The sequence below is a fragment of the Gavialis gangeticus genome, unplaced genomic scaffold (genome assembly GCF_001723915.1).
Source record: "Gavialis gangeticus isolate Ggan-Ray unplaced genomic scaffold, GavGan_comp1, whole genome shotgun sequence".
In the NCBI taxonomy this organism is placed as follows: Eukaryota; Metazoa; Chordata; order Crocodylia; family Gavialidae; genus Gavialis; species Gavialis gangeticus.
Window position 1 is genome coordinate 47,035,232 of NW_017728994.1, and position 19,314 is coordinate 47,054,545.

The following is a 19,314-nucleotide window of genomic DNA, read 5'->3' on the forward strand; positions in this document are numbered from 1 at the left end:
CAACAAGAGGGCTGCGAGCCTCCGGCATCAAAATGCGTGAGGTGCATCCGAGCGGGGCCTCTTTCTCCAGGCGGAGATGAGCAGGGACCCACTGGATGAACGTGGATCGGCAGCTGCCCACGGGGACCCGGGAGCCCCCGTCTTCCTGCTGAAAGTCCAGGAGAGTTAGGCCTGGGGGGCTCCTGAATTTAGACCCAAGACGCAAGGCAGCAAAGCAGGGGGCAGGTGGGAAAGCAGCCCCCCTTCCCGGTCCCTTCGGGGCTGGATGTCCCTAGGGCGGGCTTGCAAATGCAAAGGGGGATGCCCAGAGGGGGGTCCCCGGGGTGGGGGGGATGCAGCCCGCAGCCCCCAGCGCTCACCTGCGGCTGCAGCCGGAGCCGGTCGGTGGCCAAGGAGCGGAGCAGGCGTGCGGGGCTCCGCGCTGCCACCTGCCGGCCCCTGCCCGGGAGAGGGGCGGGGAGCTGGGCTGCGGCCGGGGGAGGGACCGCGACCACCCCGAGGGTGCAGCTCAGCACCCCCACCTGCACGCTCCGCGCCAGGTGAGGATGCTCAGAGCATCCCCTCCTGCACCAGCCGGTCCCCCGTGCCCAGCAGGTTTGGGCGCCCGGACCCACCTTTGGGCGCCCGGTCGCCTGTGCCCAATGGCCTCGTGGCCAGAGCGGCCCCCGCACGCTGCGAGCACCCCAGTCCGGCCACCGCTGCCCGGGAGCCGTGGGGCTACCGCCTCCCCGGCGGGGCACCCCAGCAAGGTGCGGCCCCCCGGCATCGCGAAGCGCCCACCCGCCCGGGCATCCGCGCCTTCACCGTAGCCGGAGTCTTGCTGGGAAACGGGGGCAGGTACGTCTCGCTCTCCTGGGCCCTTCGCAGCATTTCTTTGTCCTCGGTGGAATTTGCGGCTCCTCCCAGCTCAGGATCAGCTGCTGGTTTCATTCCTGTGTTTACTTCCTCCTCCAGGCTTTCCAACCAGCTCCCATCCCTCCTTTCAGCCCAAGTGGCAGGCCTCGCGGCCCTCTGCTCCGCCAGCGCGCTTCGTCCGCCACGACGCTCCGACGCATCCCGCGGACGGGGCCAAGGCGCCGGCGCGGCCTCCCGTGCGATGCATCGGCCAGGTCCGCGTGCGCGTCTTTATGCACCCGGCTGCAGCCTTGGACACGCGTGGGTTTGGTTTCCTCGTCTCCCGAGCTGTCCCATCAATTGCCGGAGGTGGCGCGGAGGTCCCTGGCCGCGGCAAACCGACTTAGCGGGGGCTAGTTAGGCTCGGGGAGTCTTCCCACGGGGTTGCTCCGTGGAGGAACAGGAGCCTTGTCCACCTCTTGTAACCGGCAGGCCGCCGTCAACAGCGCCTCGTCCGTGGGTAAGGTTGGGGCTTCGATGGGGGGCACATCTGGAGGAGTAGGATGAACGCCTTCCCCACCTGCTTGGAGAGCTTTAAAACACTTCAGAGCTTGGCTCGAGATGGAGGGGAAGCTGCAGCCCTGCAGAAGCTGGTGGCAAAACGCTCATCTGACCCAGGCCAGGGGGTGAAGGTGCTGGCATCCAGCCTGGCCCCTCCAGCACGGCCTGAAGGGCTAGGGGTGAGGGGTGCTCATGCCCCCGGTCCCCGTCAGGGGAAGGAAGGGAGCCTCCCTGGATGTCAGCCTGGGGATGCACACGCCACCTCCCTGAGCTCCTGTTCCTTTCCCTCTTGCAAAATAAATGTCTCCCCTCCTCTCCCGCCCACTCCGCTTTGAGCCAGGAAATCAGACACCTACACGCAGCGTGTTTACCCCAGTGCCAGAGCTCGAGATGGCGAATCCAAACATTAACGAGGTCAAACGGGATGATTCAGCCCTAGCCGACGGGCTCAGGGCAGGAGCCACGGGGCGTTTGCATCCGCGCCTCGATGCTTGTAAGGGCCACTCTCCACCTCCCACCCTCTGTCTCCGGCTGGTACCCACCACGGCTCCAGGTGTTGCCCCAGCACCAACATGGCACCCGCTGAACCCTCCGTCCTGTCCTAAACTGCTGCGTAGCTGTGAAGCAAGCCATTTAGAAAGGCAAAGAGGCAATGGGTTTTGGTGCCATGAAACAGGCCTCGGACAGGGGCAGGGGTTTAGTTAAACAGGCATATTCTAGCCTATTAAAAGCACTCTGTCCCTCCCAACGGGTTCAGGTACGGCAAACAGCCCAGAACAGGACACCAAGGACCAGAAACATCCTGTGATTTCACTGGCTGCGGGGCACTCGAGGAAGCCGGCGGTGAAATAGGAGGTGCCTGAACAACACAAAACAAGGCTGCGATGGATCGAGACACGTCTGCCTTGCAAACCCCCATGCCTGGCCCGTGGGCAGGTGAGCAAAGACCCATGCATCGCCCTCGCCGAGAGGCCGTGCAGCATCGCCTCGGCTGCAGCACCCCGGCCCCGCGGCCTTTCATCAGGTCTCGGGCTCCAGGGCCCGCAGCGGTCAGTGGCAAAATGCTTGTGGACTTCACGTGACCCAGGCCACAGGTGCTGGCCTTCAGCCACGGCCCCCCGTCTCCCACCACGCCTCACTCTGGGGGGCAGATTTGCTCTGGGGTTTTGCACGTCTAGCTGGTGTGCAGCACTCACGGGCTGGGGCTAGGGAAGAGCCAGGGCAGGGACGGGGAAGTTTCCCCCTCCTTTTGCAGCCCAAAGCAGGAGTCGGGTGTGGGGATCAGCTGGTCTCAGCCCTCTCCCCCATCCTCCTCACGGCAGGAGCCAGGGCACCAAGGGTCCCTTGCATTTTCAGGGGCTCCCACCCGGTGGAAAGGGATCTGAGGCAGCATTCAGGCCACGGGGGAAGGTCAGATGTCAGCACCCTGGGTCCCAGCCCTGCGGGTACAGGCGCGAAGCGTCCTCTGCTCTGCACCAGATCTGCTGTGGGGCAGATTGGGAACAGCCAGTTTAGCTCCAGGGAGCAGGAGGGACGTCCCCCTTGCAAGCCTGGTTTCCCTCTGCCTGTCTCTTCCGCTCTGCCCTAATTGTGCCGACTCAGCTGGCAGCCGCCCGGGTCCCTGCGAGCTGGAGGAGCTGCTTTTCCCGTCTGCAGCCAAGGGATTTGCTGGAAGGAGGAAGGCGGCTGTGGAAAGCCCTGCCCTCCGATTGCCACATCTGCGAACTCTGCCCCGTAGCAGGATCGCGGCCTGACTGGGGCCCGCTGCGAGCTGGGGGGCAAAGGTGTGCACGCCGGAGGCCGTGGCCTGCCCTGACCGGCAGGCGACACGCCCGCCCCTGGCCGGAGAGGCAGGGGTCAAGGGGAGAGGGTGTTGCAACGGTGCCACAAGACCAGCCCTGTCCTCCAAGGACCCCCCAGCCACAGCGTTTCACGCAGCACCCGGCTGGACGGGGCCTGCCACGGCCCCGAGCCCCTGCACTAATATTTCTTCGTGCCACTGCAACCGTCCCCTTTAGTTAAAGGCACTGGCAAGGACAGCGCAGGGCAGCCGATTGCCATGGAAACCGCAGCATCCTTCAGGTGGTCGCACTCGCTCTTCGGAGGCACCTTGACAGCTATTTCTGGCCTGGCGCTCGGGCCGGCTTCTGGACCACCCGAGTCGGAGGTTATTTCACCCCCTTTTTTCAGGGGGGTCCTTAAGGAGTAGAGAGATGCCCCAAAAGGCCGTGATGAATGGGAGGAGGGAGATGGCTCGCAGCTCGCTTGACTCAACCGTGCATGGGAGCAGCAGGGAGCTCCAAGCCCTCTTAGCCCCCCGAAAAACCTTTGGTTTGACCATTTGCATGGCAGCCAGGCATAATAGGGAGCGGTACCGGCTGCCCCCCTCCAGCCCAGGGGACATGGTGATGGCCCTGCAGCCTGGCGCTAGCAGAATTCATCTCCTGCATCGTCAGCGTTTCACCAGTGCCCGGACGGCGACGATGGTGAAAATAGCGGCGTCCTGCGTCAGAGCCAGACATCACCAGTGCTAGGTGCTGTCCATCTTCTGGCCTGATGACCTAACACCCTCCACTGGCGACTCTCCCTCCAAACCCCAGGGCGCCAGGAGATCCTTTGCAGGGTGCCGCAGGGCACCGCGCAGTCTTTGCCCAGCTACGGGCTCTGATACACATTCAAGTTCAAGCGGGATAAAAGCTGTGAAGTTGTTACCCATTTTCAGGTATCCAAATTGTAGGCGTATTGGTCTAGAGGCAAGAGCACATCAGGATTCGTGGTAGAGGTGATATCTTTTATTTGACCAACAAGATTTTTGGACCCAAAAATAATAATTTTTTTTTTAATTTCGTTGCGAAAAAATTTACAGAACTCTAGACGGTCAAATAAAAGCTATCACCTCTACCCCGAGTCCTGATTTGCTTTTACCCATTTTCAAGCACTTGCCATGTACTTCCTTTTATAGCTGGATGGACATTTTCATGGCATCACAACAACTTGGCACGTGGGGCTGGCCTGCATTTCTTGCATGATGCACCCGCCGATTGTATCACACGTGTAATGCATGGCATGGACCTGACAGTGCTAATACTTACATATGATGCACAAGATAAACCCAGAGATTTCCCAATAGGAAGGTGCAACATCAGGACCGTTCAGCCCTGTCTGTCCAAGCTCTTTGCACCAGAAGGATTGCTCCAGCAGTCAGAGGAGAGGAAGCAAAGAGCTGGCATTTCCCAAGGGAGACCTGGCATCTAGCGAGAACCAGACAGAGCGAAAGGGCTGCTTTCCCCAGGGGGGAAACTGAGGCACAGAGCTGAATAGACACAGGCGGTGCCCATGAGGCGGCCATGCCAGCAGCAGACATTGAATGCACGCTGCAGTCTCCTGCCTCCCTGTCATCATCTCGTTATCTGCCAGGCGACGTTCCCCCCAAAGTGCCTGGTGCTCAGACAGAGCCGGATGAGGTCCCATAGGGAATCACAAGGGGTCCGGGGCTGACGCAGCCTGGGCTGGTGCGCCATGTGCAGAGCCCCTTCCTCTCTGATGGGACCTACGTGAGCCCAGGGGGCCCGGCCAGATTCGGCCCGCGGTGCTGGAGCTGAACCCTGCCTTTTCGAGCACCCACAGCGCGCATGGAGCTGTACATCACGACCAGCCAAGGGGCTGTGAAATGCTACAGGATGAGGATACCCACTGAGGGTCCTGGTCCATCTGGGTTCACAACATGGGATGCAGACAGGACAAAGACAGGGGCTAGGAGGGAGCCCCTGGGGCCGGTGCCAGCAGCCGGAGAATGCAGGGGGCAAAACGGCAAGCAGGCCTCGCGTGCGATAGTCCTAGCCATGGCAGAGCGGGAGCAGGCCAGGGGAGAGAAGTAGGACAAGACTGTCATGCTGCAGCTGGTGGGAAAGCTGGGAGCCACTTCTCTTTTGGGGGTGCTTACGTTGCATGCAGCCACCGTGGTTCACCACCTGCTTCCTCAGAGACATGCGCTGCTCAGGGCAACTCACCTGCAGCTGTGGTTCTGCGCCTCCAGCTCCCAGCCTGGGCTGACCGGCCTCCTCCCTCCCTGGAAACCTGCATGAAGAGACCAGACTGATGGTTTTGCAGAGAACAGGAAACCCAGGCGAGACGCTGCGCTCCGCTCTGAGAACGGTCAGGGCTGACAATGACGACGACTTCTTTTTTTTAAATGCAGTGAAGTATTTTGGAAGATCTCCCAGGCTAATTAGGAAAAAATCATAGAATTACAGACAATGAGGGTGGAAGGGAGCTCAGAAGGTCACATCTAGTCCACCCCCCTGCTCCAAGCGGGACCAGCCCCAACTGCATCATCCCAGTCAAGGCTTTGTCTAAATGAGTCTTAAACACCTCTGAGGAGTAAGACTCCACCACCATTTTGGGAAGCCCATTTCAGTGCTTTACTAATCTCTTTAAGACGAACTTCTTCATATCTAACCTCAACTTCCCTTGCTGCAGCCTGAGCCCATTGCTCCTTGTCCTGTATCTGCCCCCACTGAGGACAGCCCAGCTCCATCTTCTTTGCAGCCCCCGGCAGGGAGGTGAAGGCTGCTATTCAACCCCCCTCGGTCTTCTCTTCTGCAGACTCAGTCAGCCCAGGTCCCTCGGCCTCTCCTCACCAGTCCTGTCCCCCAGCCCCTGACAATTTTCATTGCCCTCTGCTGGACTCTCTCCAATGTGCCCACATCCTTTCTGTCGCGGGGGCCCACAGCTGGACACAGGACTCCAGATGTGGCCTCCCCAGTGCTGAACAGAGAGGAAGAATCACGTCCCTCTGTCTGCTGGCACCGCTCCTACCGATGCAGCCCAGGACGCCAGTCGCCTTATTGGCACCAAGGATGCACTGCTGGCTCCTGTTCAGCTCCTTGTCCCATCCCCCCAGGGCCTTTTCTGCAGCGCTGCTGCCCAGCCTGTCCCCCCCAGCCTGCCCCGGTGCAGGGGATCGCCCCCTCCTCAGTGCAGGACTTTGCACTTGTCCTTGTTGAACGTCATGAGGTTTCTTCTGGCCCGATCCTCCAATGTATCTTGGTCTCTCCGAATCCTAGCCATGCCCTCCAGCGTATCTACTACTCCCCCAGCTTGGTGTCATCTGCAGACTTGCTGAGGGTGCACCCTGTGCCATCTTCCAGGTCATTGATGATGTTGATTGTTTGGAAACATAGGAAGCAGATTTTTTTCTCCAAACCACCGTGGGGAAAAACAAATTTCAAATGGGTATGAAAATGATGTGGTTCATTTAGGACAAACTCCTTTTGGAGGCTGCTGAAACAGGACCCTGCAGGGAGCACAAAGCTTTCTCCGTGGGTCGTTCCCGTTCAGACAGGGTTTTAATGGAACGAAAAGCAGCGGTTCTGGTTGTCCAGGTGCAGCTCGTCCTTCCTGCTCCCCACGGAGAGGCCGGGAGAGTTGGCGCTACTGCGTCCTCCCGGCTCTGCCCACGTTCCCGCCTCATACCAGAGACCGCAGCCCCCGGATAGCTCTGCTTTGAAGCGCTGGCTGCAGCCGCCTGCCAGGGTGGGTCCAAGACAGAGCTGCCCCCTTGTCTGGCAGCCACCTTGGCACTTGCCAGCTGGTAAAGAGTTAAGCCCCAGCTCAGCTCCCCCAGGAGCCCCGGGCTGGGGTGGAAACCTTAGCAAAAACAGGAGAAAACCAGCTGGCTGGCAGCTGGCAGGGAGACATCCCCGAGCAAGCCGAGCTAATGGACTCCGGCTCATCTGATCCCCGCCTCGCCCCTTCCAGTCCTGTGCCAGGGCGCCCTGGATCTCAGCCTGGGGTCCCGCCATAGCCACAGCACCCCCCTGCCGCGCGCTGGCTGCGGATGAGGTACGCGGCGGCCTGTTCAGACACGAAAGCCAGACAGCCCAAAGCAGCGTCCCCGCTCATTAGAGGAGCGGCACCCGAGCAAGAGATGGGGAAGGGTTTCAGAGCATCAGCCTTCCCCTGGCAGCAGCGGGCTCCGAGGGGCTGGGCAATGCGGTGCCCGAGCGCCCAGGGCTCTGCATGCGACAGCACCGGAGCCTCGTCTACACCACGGCAGAGGCAGGCTCCAGGCCTCGCCCCCTGCTACAAATGCAGGGCAGGAGCCTGCTGCCCACGGGTCTCGGAGAAGGCCTGAGCCGGTCATACCGGCTGTTTCGGAGCCCCCATTTCCCAGGCCAGCCGGCGTGGGGAACGGTAGCACTCGGGGAATGCTTTATCCAAGGCAAGACGCAAGACCCTCCCGCCCGGAGAGAACGGAGTTGCAGCAGCAAGTTTCACAGGTCGTGCATGGAAAAACCCTGTCCTGGGCATGAATGGAGGTGCCTTGGATGTCCCAGCTGAGGCTCGGGGGGAAGCCTGCACTGAACCAGCATCTGGCTGTCCCCCAGAGGTTGCCTTTTTCCCCCTGCCCTCCTGAAAGGCCAGGGCAGAGCTCGAGCCTGGGCATTTTCATCCCAAAAGGGGGATGTTGCGAGAGACCAAAACAGGATTGGAATCAAAACTGTTGTGCAACCTTAGTTAAAGCAGTTACTCCCCTGCTGGGCAAATGGAGGGATGCAAGTACCCAGAATGCACTGCAGCCACATCTGGACAAGCAACCCGGCACCCTTGCAGCAAGCCCTGGGGGTCTGTATTGACCCGGCAGAGCCAGGAGCTCTGGGATGCACTCGATGCACACGGTGCCTCCGACAGCACAGCGCCCCTTACTTCCCCAGGCCTCGGCTCTAGCAATGCACAAGCGTTTCCTGATATCCAGCCTAAACCTGCTTTGCTCAGCCACGTCTTCAGCCCGTAAGGAGAGCACCTGGCCAAGATTTCTGGGGGACATTGTGCAACGAGATGCTTCAGTCTCCTGGTATCTTCAGCCCCAGCCCAGTCAGGACACAAAGGTCTCTGGTTTGCAGCCTCAGCAGCAAGGATGTCTCCCCAGACCCCGATGCATCCCCGTCTGCGGATGCTGCCCCTTGGGATCAATCCAAACCCCAGCTTCTGCCGCATGGGTCACTGTCCCCCCCACGTCGCCAAATCCTGGATCCATCCCCATCCATCCCCTGCCCCTCTTGCAGCTGCCACCAGCTGGCATCCCCTCCCTGCACCAGCCCTGGCTGCCACAACCTCCCCCTCTTGCCAGCCTGGTGCAAACACCAGAGGCCTCTTGGGTCCAGCTGCGTCGCCTGCTCCCCTTGCGAGGACACGATTGTTCCCTTTGCACGGAGAGACCTGGGTGCCGCATAGTTTTAAACCAAACGTTACAAAGCTTCATTAGCTAAAGAGGCATCTTTGGGCAGCCCCGGTGCAATTCAGAAACAACCCGAGACCCACCAAAGCGTGCAGGGAGAGCAGGGAACATCCTCCCCTCCCACCGAAACCTGCATTTTTAATTTCAGTGAGGAGCAGGGGCTGCAAGAGGCCAAGGCGGAGGCATTTCACAATTCAACCTGTGAAATCAGCCAGGTGTTTATCCATCAATCCTGGTTTCGGGGGAGGGAGGGGGAGTTGGAAACCCAGACAGCCCCTGCAGGGCCGAGACTAGGGAGCACGACAGACAAACGCAAGCGATTTTCATTGCTCCGGGCCAGAGAAATAATTAGGCTTGGAAACTAAAGGCTCAGACACACAGGCAGAGAGGAGCTGCTCCTTGGGGTTGCTTAAACCCCTTCCAAAGCAACAGGAGCTAGCAAGGAGAGGCCAGCGTTACCCTGGATTAACTCAGAGCAGGGCCATCGAGGCGGATTTCAACCCACCTCTCGGCTCCTTGCAACCGGGCTCTCCCGTATAGACGAACCCTGCGCATTGCGGAGGTGCCATCAGGATGTCACCCAGGTCTCCAGAGCAGGGAGTGAGTCTCCGCCTGGCCGAGAACAGCCGCAAGCAAGCCCCACAGATAAATACATTTCAAAATGTAGCATCTTGCTGGGAAAACTCAATGCCTGACCCCAGAAAACAACAATCACGTCCACTAGCATTGGAGCTGGAACCATTCTCAATGGGGGTGACAGACCCTGGGGTGCCTCGAGAGCCTTTCAAGGGTGCCCCACCTTGCTAGCGCCGCATCCAGGTTAAATCTCTCTCCGCTTCCCCCTTCCTATCACCCAGCTCTTCTCCCTCCCCTCCGCTGGGTCCTACAGGACACGTCAGATTACAAAACACGGCTGCTACTCAGCAGTAGCTCAGCTCCATCAAAGCAAAGAGGGGTGCCAGCCAGAGAAATATTAATGGGATTAAAGCTGCTATAAATAAAGGAGCCATCCCAGAGGCTCCAGCCTCTGCCCCATGCAGGTTTGACCACGACTTAGAAATCAGAGTGCAGCTGGGCCTGATCGAGGCAGGAGGAAAATACCGATAGCCAAGGTTGGGTTAAAAAAAAAATAGGAAGCAAAGCAGCTCATTAGGCAGCAATGAAGCAGCCAGGCAGAGCACCCTGCAGGTACCCGCCAGCCGGGGGGGGAGAGGGATCTCTCCAGCTCCTCGAAAGCCCCTTGCTCTGCAAGCAGGAGGCGGAGGGGTCCTTTTTCCAGGCTGCAGCAGGTCCCTCGTGGCACAGCCAGGGGTGAGGGTTTCACAACCAGGTGGCTGCAAACAAAACTACCAGTGGGGACATCCCCGTCAGGCCACATCAGCTGCGACTCGCTGGAGGAAGGGTCCTTACAAGAAGATGCTGAAGACCGCCTGGATGTAAGCCTCAAAGTCCCATCCTCTGTTCCCCCAGAAGGCTGCAGGGCTGGGCGGGGACGGCATCCTGTATTAACCGATCTGATACGGGCTGGCTGCAGGTAGCAGATTCTTGGGCGATTGCTCCTAAAACACCCTCCCCAAGATGCTCTCCATGCTCCCTGCATCAAGAGGGATTTCTACAGACGTCACTGAAATGGCGAAACACGGCAGCTGATCAACGCCAAAGCGGGGGAGCGGGGAGAGCAGCTTGCAGCACCCGAGGCCAAGCCACCTTTGTCCTGCTGTAGAGATGCAAACAGCCCCCAGCTCCCCCACAAAAGGGCCAGATCTGCAGTGCCCAGGTGGGGTCTGGGGCTGCGGTCAACGCTGCACCTTGAACCATACCCGAGCAACGACCCCTGCGAAGGACAAGGGCCCCCAGCCACGAAGCCCAGTGTTCACCCCCACCTCGGGGCCTATCATCCCCGATAGCTGCCGCGTTCCACCCCAGACTCAGCCCGTCCATCATCCTGGTCCCCGGTGGAGTGGGCAGGCGAGGGAGCCCCGTTTCACTGAAGCAAGAGAGGGAGCAATTAAATCTGGGTGAGGTTTCAGCTATCGCAAGCCACCGCCCAAGGCAGGGACTCTCTCATGGCCAACTTTGGCTCAGTGGGTTTGTCTGAAAACCAACTGCAAGGGGTTGGGGGGGGGTGTTGCAGGAGTGACTGCACTGGAGGGTCTGGGTGAGATGGGTTGGGAAGGGTGGGGGGCTTGTTAGAGGCTGCCCCCGGGGCACAGATGAAACCCTCCAGCAATGCCCCGCTGGTCCCAGGGCAGGGCTCTGCACCCATCCTGAGATCTCCAGCTTCTCTTGCCAGCCCTGAAGGGGTTAAGTGTGGAGGGGGCAGTGACCCCCGTGCTGGATGGCGACCTGGGGACCATCCTCTGCTCTGCCACAGACTCAGTGTGTGACCTTGGGGGGGGGGGGGGGTCACTTCACCTCTCCCTATCCTTCCCCCTGCACTGCAGCCACAGGGACAAGGACCCGTGTCCCGACTCCTGGCATTAAGATACCCAAGTCTGAGGGGCTGGGGGGAAGCAGGTCAGAAAGCCGCCTCGCCGACACAGCTGCAGAAAGGACCGTGCCCTCTCTCTGAGCCCGGCCAACCCAGGGCGGGGAGCTGGCAAATGAGAGGCGGAAAGACGTTTTAATTACAGATCACAGCGGCATAAACACGAGCTAAGAGGCTTAGCAGAATCCAATCTCCAGCAGCACTAAATTGAAAACAAGCTGGCAGCATAATTAGAGTCACTCCCACAGCTCAGGCAGGCGGCATGCACTCGCCACATCCCGGCCCAGCGAGACCTCCTGAGATCCTAGGAGGTGGCACGGCAGCCGCCGCAGCGCGCGAGGAAGTGGCGGCTACTTGAGCCACCAGGCACAGACTTGAGTTTCTGACCTCGGCCCTGATCCCTGGTGAGCTGCTGGCAGTCAGAGGCACCAGGGTGCAAAGACCTCGCATCGTCTCCTGACCCCGGATCCAAGTGGGCTCAAGGTCAGGGCTGAGCCTTTGTGGGTCCAGCGCTGGAGGTGTTTGCCTGGCCCGGTGTCCATCTGCCTTGTGCCCCTTGGGTACAGGGCTCTTCTGGGCACACGGCAGAGCAAGCTGGGATGGCACACAGACAGCATCTCCCGCGCCCACATTGCAATATCACCACTGCCAGCAGTGGCAAAGGTCTAAAAAGCAACAGGGGAGGGAAGCAGCCACTGATCTCATGCGCCCGTTGGACCCAGAGCTTTGCAGAGACCGGGGCGTGCCCCCAGCTATCCCTTCCCCACTTGTGCATTGCCGCGGCAGCCCCAAGCTGTGGGCATTTGCCTGGGAGAGCATCACGCACACCAGGCAGGTTTCTGTAGCATCCAGCCCCGTCTTCCCGACACCTGGTGCGGAGAGGGGGCCCCGGCTGTGTGGCATTGCTGACAAAATGCTACGTCCATTGACAGCGACATAGCCCTTCTCCCCCGCTTCAGGCAAGGGCTCCTCCTCCACCAAGGCCTCTCCGAGAGCTGGTACCAGAGCAGATGCCCTCACACTTATCAATGAGTCGGAGAAGGCCAAGCGAGACCCCAGGGTCGGGCCAGATGACTCCCGAGGCTCCTTCCAGCTCCAGACAGGAGCTGAGTGTGTCACGGAGGAAATTTTGAGCGATTTCCTTCCTCCTCAGGTAGCAGCTCCCCCTGCCAGAGCTCAGGTGCTCCATGGGGCAGTTGCCTGGAGGCCTCTGGATCTCAACCTGGATCCTGCAAAGGGAGGTAACAATGATACCAAGGGAAAGGAAACTCTGGGCTTCCCACACGCAAGCAGCCATGCCAATGCCCCTCAGTCCCACCTCACTGCCCCGTCTGCTGGCGCTAGAGCTCAGTGCCCCCTGCCCTCGCAGGTCCCAACTCCCAGCCACCCTCCTCCGTCCTGGCCTGCAGCTCCCCTCTGGCATCGCTCTCAAATCACTAGCAGTCCCCAAAAGCTCAAGGCCAAATTAAACATCAGTTAAGCACCGCAACATGCGTCAGCTCCCCAAGGACACCATACTCGCCATCACCATGGCACTAAGTCCGAGGCGGAAACCTCTTGCAGGCTGGCAAAGTCCATCCTGGTTCTTCTCATCGTGCCCAGGTGAGAGGCATCGGCAGGGACCAAGAGGTGGCCGGAGACGCATCTGTCCCAACATGAGCACGCAGGATCTGTTCTCTCTTCCCAACCCCGACGGGGGCTGGTGGGGTTGAGTCAGTGACCTAAAAGACCGGAGGCTGTCTCCGTCTTTGTCTTTCCTCAGGGCTATATTTACCCCGGCTAGAACAGCAGATCCCAGACGCTCAAACAACCGATGAACGAAGGGAGGGTTTTCAGCTCCCAGATGTGCAAGGGACGGGTGGCTTCACAGCAGAGGAGGAACACAAACTGCAGGAATGGAGGGACGGGGAGCTGAAAACCAGGTGCGCGATGGATGGGCTTCTTCCCAATCAGGACCACATCAGCCGCCGTTTCGGTCGTGTTTCAAGCAGCTTGAAACTGCCTCCATTTAGAGGCGGGGAGCTGGAGACTGAAAGAGGAGGAAAGTTCAGGGGCTGAGAGCAGCTTTTTCTACTGCCCTGACGCAGCCCGTTGCTGGGCCTGCAGCCAGCCCCAGGGAGCAGATCCTCTCTCTGACTGCAGTCCCTGACCGTCTTCCAGTCTGGAGTCCCAACAAGTTTGACCATTTGACCAGCACGTTCTCTTGCTAGTTGGAGTCTCTCCCCACCTCGGTGCAACCCAATACAGGGAAACTTGCTCCTCTGAAAGTCTGCCATGCCCAGCTGTTCTGCCCTAAAACCTCCCACTGTCACCAGCACCGGTACAGCTCTCCCCTTGGAAGCACTCATGACAATGGGCTGGTGCATTTGAATCATGGGGTCTTCTTCCCCCCACCCAGGACCCTAAACCCCTTCTGCCCTGTTCTAACCAGCACCGCCGACAGAGGCTGGGATGGTGGGTGCCTACGCTGTGGTACAGGGCAGCTGGCACTGCATTTCTTTTCCAATTCATTGGCTGGGGGAAAAAATACCCTCTTAGATAAGCCCAGATTCAAAAGAAAGCATCAATTCTTCCCCACGAAAGAAGAAATTGGAAAATAAAATTATCTAGGATTGAATGAAAGGATTTGTTCACCCCGAAACTAGCAGCTTGGTCTCTTTTGAAGGCTTTGTTGAAGCTTTTTTCACGACACAAGTGAAGCTGAGATCGACAGGAAACGCTGTCGGCAAAAACCATCGTTCCGAAACATTGTTTCAGTGACACGATGTTTTCAATTTTTTTAGGGCGTTTTTTCCCCTATTGCTTCACCCAAGATCCTGGGCACAATTTCATAAAACATCATCTCGGTCAAGCCAAATCTGCATTTTTAATTTAAGTGGGGGGGACGGAACGTAGTATTGGCCTCACAAATCTAAATAAAAATCTAACCCCCGTCTGCTATCTATGCTCTCTCTCATACGTGTGCTGCCCAGATGTAGCACGGGCAACTGAAGGCATGCAGAGATCTCAGGAATGGTACGTGTTGGGTTAGATGGCATTTAATACCTGGATTTGGAACAGGCAGAGTCGGGGCCATTCACATCTTCCTTGGGAAGATGGAGGACTAGAAGCTTACTTCAAAAAAGAAAGCAAAAAGATCCCCAGGCTGCAGGCACTGCAGCCTTGAGAATCAGCCCCAGACCCAGCATAAAACTGCAGAAGTTGCCAGCATTAGTGTCTGCACAAATGCTTTTATGCAGAAGATAAAAACCTCCCCTTATCCCCCTTCTTTCCCCTACACCATTTACCCCCATGCAAGTCAGAGTCTCTTTATAGCTTCCTGCCGGGTCAGGGCTTTCATCACCACCACCGTTACATACGTTGCTGCCGCACATGGGAAACCGTGAGACTTTCTGTGCCTTCTGCACAGATAAAGCTCTGAGGATTTCCATAATAAACAAATACGGAGCAGAGCTCCCAGTCCCTCAGGCTTGTTCCTCTGGGGAAGGAAATGTTGATTCAGACAAGCAGAGCCGAGCCAATTCAGTGCTCATTTACTGCCCTCTCTCAGATCAAAGGCCCTTGTGTCCTTAAAACCTGATATTCTTCTGCTGTTCCAGGTCTCGGCCAATTTAGGAAGCATGAAGTTGTAATGTTGCATCTCGTTAAGGGACCTGCATGCCCCATTTGTGGTGCTCACTGTGTTCTAGGTGGTGTCATCCTCCTGAAGCTGGTTCAGACACCAGAATACATCACTAGGCCTGCTCTGTTTGTACATGGTTAGCTATTAAGCGGAAAAAGACAGATTAAACGGCCCTGCTGAGCCTCCTCTTGTAATGGTGCAACGATCAGATGCAGAAGATGCATGAAAAATTGAACAGCAAAGACTCAAGACACAGCAGTGAATTGCTTAGGGCAGGAGCTGGAGACTCTCTAGCTTTGGGCTGGGATGGCCAGCTCTTTTGGGCAGGGGCTGCTTTTGCTGTCCGCTTCGAGCTCAGCGCAGCCCTGGGTCTGTGACGGGGACCTCCTAGACAACACGCAGAGCTCACGATAACGTAGCAGTGTAACCATTAGAGAAGAACAGCATGCAAATAAGGAAATGGGATCCCTCGACAGTGTAGGAGTCAGGAGGAGGAATTACAACGAGTAGCACAGCATTGCCTCCCCAGGGAGCTGACACGTCGCATTATTTGTTGCCATACAGTAAAACGCATTGCACAGCTCGGGGTCTCAAAGGGCTTCCAAGAAGGCTCAGCGCAAGGGGCCAAGACTTCAGAGTAACCCCAACTCTGGCAGGGGCTGAGGGTTTTCATGAATGTGCACAACCAGAACTGTGGTCACTTATCACCCTGAAGATAGTGGCTCCAGGGGAACGGCACTGACACAAGGAGGTAAGGGACCCTCACCATTTTTGGGCTGCTGTTTATTGAAAAGCAAAAACTTGCGTCTTTTGAGGGCACATAACCACAAGAGAGGAGAGAACAACTTGGAGGGAAAAACCTTTTTATTCCAATTCAAAGAGAGAGGTTGGGAATTGTAATAAATAGGTTGAAACGTACTTGAATCTTGCATTTCCCTCCAGCAGATACTATGCAAACAGTAAATCAGCCATAACTCCATCCTCACAATATGCATTCAAAATGCACAGAGACATAGGGATTCCTGTAGGTCTTACTGAGTGGAAACCCCCAGAGCTGCAAACATCAGCAACAAGATTTTCAAAGGAGATGGGAGGAGTTTGTCCCAGTTGAGATGCTCCAGATTTCCAGGGGGGCAGGTGCTCAGAGCATCCTGGAAACCAAGGCCCATTTCCAGGGGTCAGATGGTTCCCCAGCCTGTTAAGGGGTATTTATATCCAAAAGCTTGCAAGGAAGAAATTTTCCAACTATTTGAGTTGGTCTAATAAAAGCCATCAGGTTTACCCAAAAAACCTTTAAACCAACACAGCTACAACCTGCACCCAACAAAAACTGGAGGCACTTAAAATCATTTAGATGTTTTTGCAAGTCTGGTGCCAGGGCTGCACTGTTCAGGGATTTCAACGCTGCTGACTCTAAGACAGCATCGCACACCCACGCCACACAGAAAATGAGTTAGACCTTCTATTTCTGTGCGGGGGCCAATTTATACAGGCTCATTAACAAGATGTGTTATAAAAGGAGAGAGCTACAGAGAGAGAAGGAGCAAGTCAAACAATACAGCCCGCGATGCCAAGCATACCAATAAAAACCCTCAAGTTTCAAAACTTCTCAGAGGCAAGGATTTCTTGCCTAGGTGAGAAAGACCCTCTTCCCTTTTGATCTCCCAGTAAACAGCTTCCTTTCTTCTAATTGCTTCCCTGCTACTCCTGGGAATTTCTCACCCTCCTCTTACCACTGTGTTTTAACCCTGCTGTATCGGCTCTCCCTGCTCAGACTTCTCTTGCATTCAAAACCCCTTATCCCAACTAAGCAGTGCATCCAGTAAGAGATATTGCCCCAAGACATCCGTGTCTCTCATGCAATTCCTGGACCATCACATGAACCCTACCAGAACTTCTGCACCAGTTTTCATCGCACAAGGCTGAGTGTCTTTGTCCTTCCCTGAGCCCAGTAAAATCCATTAAAAACAAAGCAAAACAAAGTTTGATGCTTGTCAAAATGATCTACATGCAACATTTCTGGCTGGAACACACTGGGAAATGTTTGGTTTTTGTTTTTTTAAGTGGTTGAAGCAAACTTTCAAAACAACTGTCCTCCTGGGTGGGCGGCCAGCCGGGAAAATGTCAATTACAAGAGAATTTGTATGAGAAACTAATGAACTAAGAGGGGAACACAGAAGAGGGAACTCAAGCTTCAAGCGTGCCCTATTTGTGTCTGCTGCAACATGCACTTGCTTTTCACTTCTGCTAGTGAAGTGCTGAGTTTATCGCTTCCACGACTCAAAAGCAGCAGCAGAATAGAGCGACTGCCTTGTTACCTCCAGATCAAACACCCTGCAGCAACCTAGTGATGAAGATTGGATTTTTTTTTTTGCCCAGGGCTGATCATTAAAATCCAGGCTCCCAGATGATCACGGACACTCAGCGAGGAACATGATGCCAGCACCAATTTTCTCAGGAAGAAGAAGAGGCTGAGTCATGGCAGGGGAGGCCAACAGGGCTTTGTTCACTTGCTTCAAGGCTTTGGAAAAGTACACGGAAGTGCTTTACTGACTTCCCCCGCTCAGGCTCTCAAAGGGGAGCTGCGGCTGCAAAGACAGCTCCAAAAGGCTGGTGACCCTGCTGCCTTGAGCCTGGATTGTGGCACTGGTTTGTAGCTTTGCACAGCAAGACTGGATGTATCCTCCGGCCCCACTTCCTCGTTCCTACAGCGCTGGTTTGAAGCTGCCCTCTCACTCTCTCCTTGGAGGTGGGCAATGCCACTGCTCGCAGTTTGATCACTGTTCATCCTCCTCCAAGCACATGGGAAATTTCCTTCCAAGAAGTCAAGCACAAAAAAAAAAAAAATCGCTGCTTCTGACCCATGAAAAGCTATACACTCTTTGGATAACATGCCTGCTCGTCTCATCCGCCCCTATCACGCCTGAACATTTAGGCTATAAGCTCTTTGGGATAGGTTTGTACAGTGCCTTGCACCATAGAACCCTGATTTGGCCTGTAGGTGCTGCTGGAAAAGAAGTGATAAGCAATGAAAGACCAACAGGCCTTTAGGGAAAGGTTGCAGAAGCAGCCCTTTCTCCACTGAATGCCGCCAATACCGCACTTAAAACCCGCAGGCTGCTTGAGATGCGTACGTACATCCTCGCGAGCAGCACTCAGCCTACTTTTTCCTAACGAGCACAGCGCAGGTGGGATTAAGCTGCAAGAGCAGAGCACTGGGTTCTGACTCTGCCTTGCTTCGTGACCTTAAGAGATTCATTTAACATGCGACTTGCAAAACAGGCAGCAGCCAGGGCTTCAATAATACATAAAGCAAGTGGCACTACCAGGTGTTACAACAGCCTTGAGTTTATATAAGGGCTATTCATGAAAGCAAGGGTGTTCTGGAGCAATATACTTTGTACTCAGCACCCCCATATTCCTTCTCTTCCCCAACGTTGGCTCAAAGGAAGGGGAAAAAAAAGTCAGCTTCAGGCTGGTCATCACGGGGGGACAAAACATCTCTTCTCGCTCTCTGCCATGGCACTTTTACCAGCCCCTAGCTGCCAACACATCTGAGTGCTCCATCTTTTGCTCACGTGCCTCTGCAGTGCTGCTATCCTTGTTTTACTGCTGGAGAGAGAGGTAGTTAGCCATGTTAGTCTGCAGCGAGTCAGAAAGCAGGGTAGATACGCACCTTTATAAACTAACTAAATAAGATTTGATACATAGAGAGCACAAGCTTTCATGAACCCTAGCTGACTTCATCAGACATTGACAGGGAACAGTTGTTCTCCATCCTTTAAAGAAATAAAGGCAGGCTTTATGCCCTGAAAGTACAGTAAAAAGATGAAGGAACTAGGTTTAACTCAGGTGAGCGGCCCAGGTTCAAGCCAGTGCGACTATCTTATGCAGAGCCTCAAAAGCCACAGAATGCGACAGGATCCACAATGCTTTGCCTTCCCTGCAATTTGGGATCAGTCACCCAAGATCACACAGGATGGAGAAGCCTCACAAACACCAAGCCAGTCCCTTAAGCACCAAATCATTTTTCTTTGACCTTCGATGCTGCTTTCTTGCCCCCTGACCCCTACCCTGATGGTGCAGATGCTTTCAAATGTTCACCAATCCAGACATGCTGATCCAATGCTACCATCAGGAGGAGGCCAGGTGAGTAAATATGAAAAAAAAAAAAGTAGGTTATCAGCCCCTCCCTAAGAGCTGAACACAGGCCCTTTCTCCAGCCTTTCCAGCATGCTGTTGAACTGCAACTTGATGGAGAGAGACATCCCATTTCATTAAAGATTTCAAACTGTCTCTCTTTGGAACATCTTCGCCATTGGAGGAAGAGTATTTCAGGGTCTGCATTCACGTGAGTCCCAAACAAGGGATTTCCCTTCCAAAGAAATGAGATTTGGCAGGTCTGCATTAGCAGGTTTCATCACCATCGCCCATTGTTTGGGAACCACCTAGATCAGCGCTGCCTGTTACAAGTTCCCTTTAAAAAGGCAAAGATGGTGGTAATGCAATTAAGAATGTTATAATCCCTCCAGCCCTGTCATAATGTAAACCTTATTGCAGACAGAATGT

General features: G+C 56.0%; 1 long non-coding RNA gene across 1 annotated transcript; it reads right to left on the bottom strand.

Annotated features, from left to right (window-relative positions):
* Window positions 1-13,985: 13,985 nt before the first annotated feature.
* Window positions 13,986-18,812, bottom strand: LOC109287560. Its single transcript, XR_002094894.1, has 2 exons — window positions 17,064-18,812; window positions 13,986-14,886 (listed from the first exon to the last, which is right to left on the bottom strand). It is a non-coding gene; the product is annotated as an uncharacterized LOC109287560 (long non-coding RNA).
* Window positions 18,813-19,314: the final 502 nt, after the last annotated feature.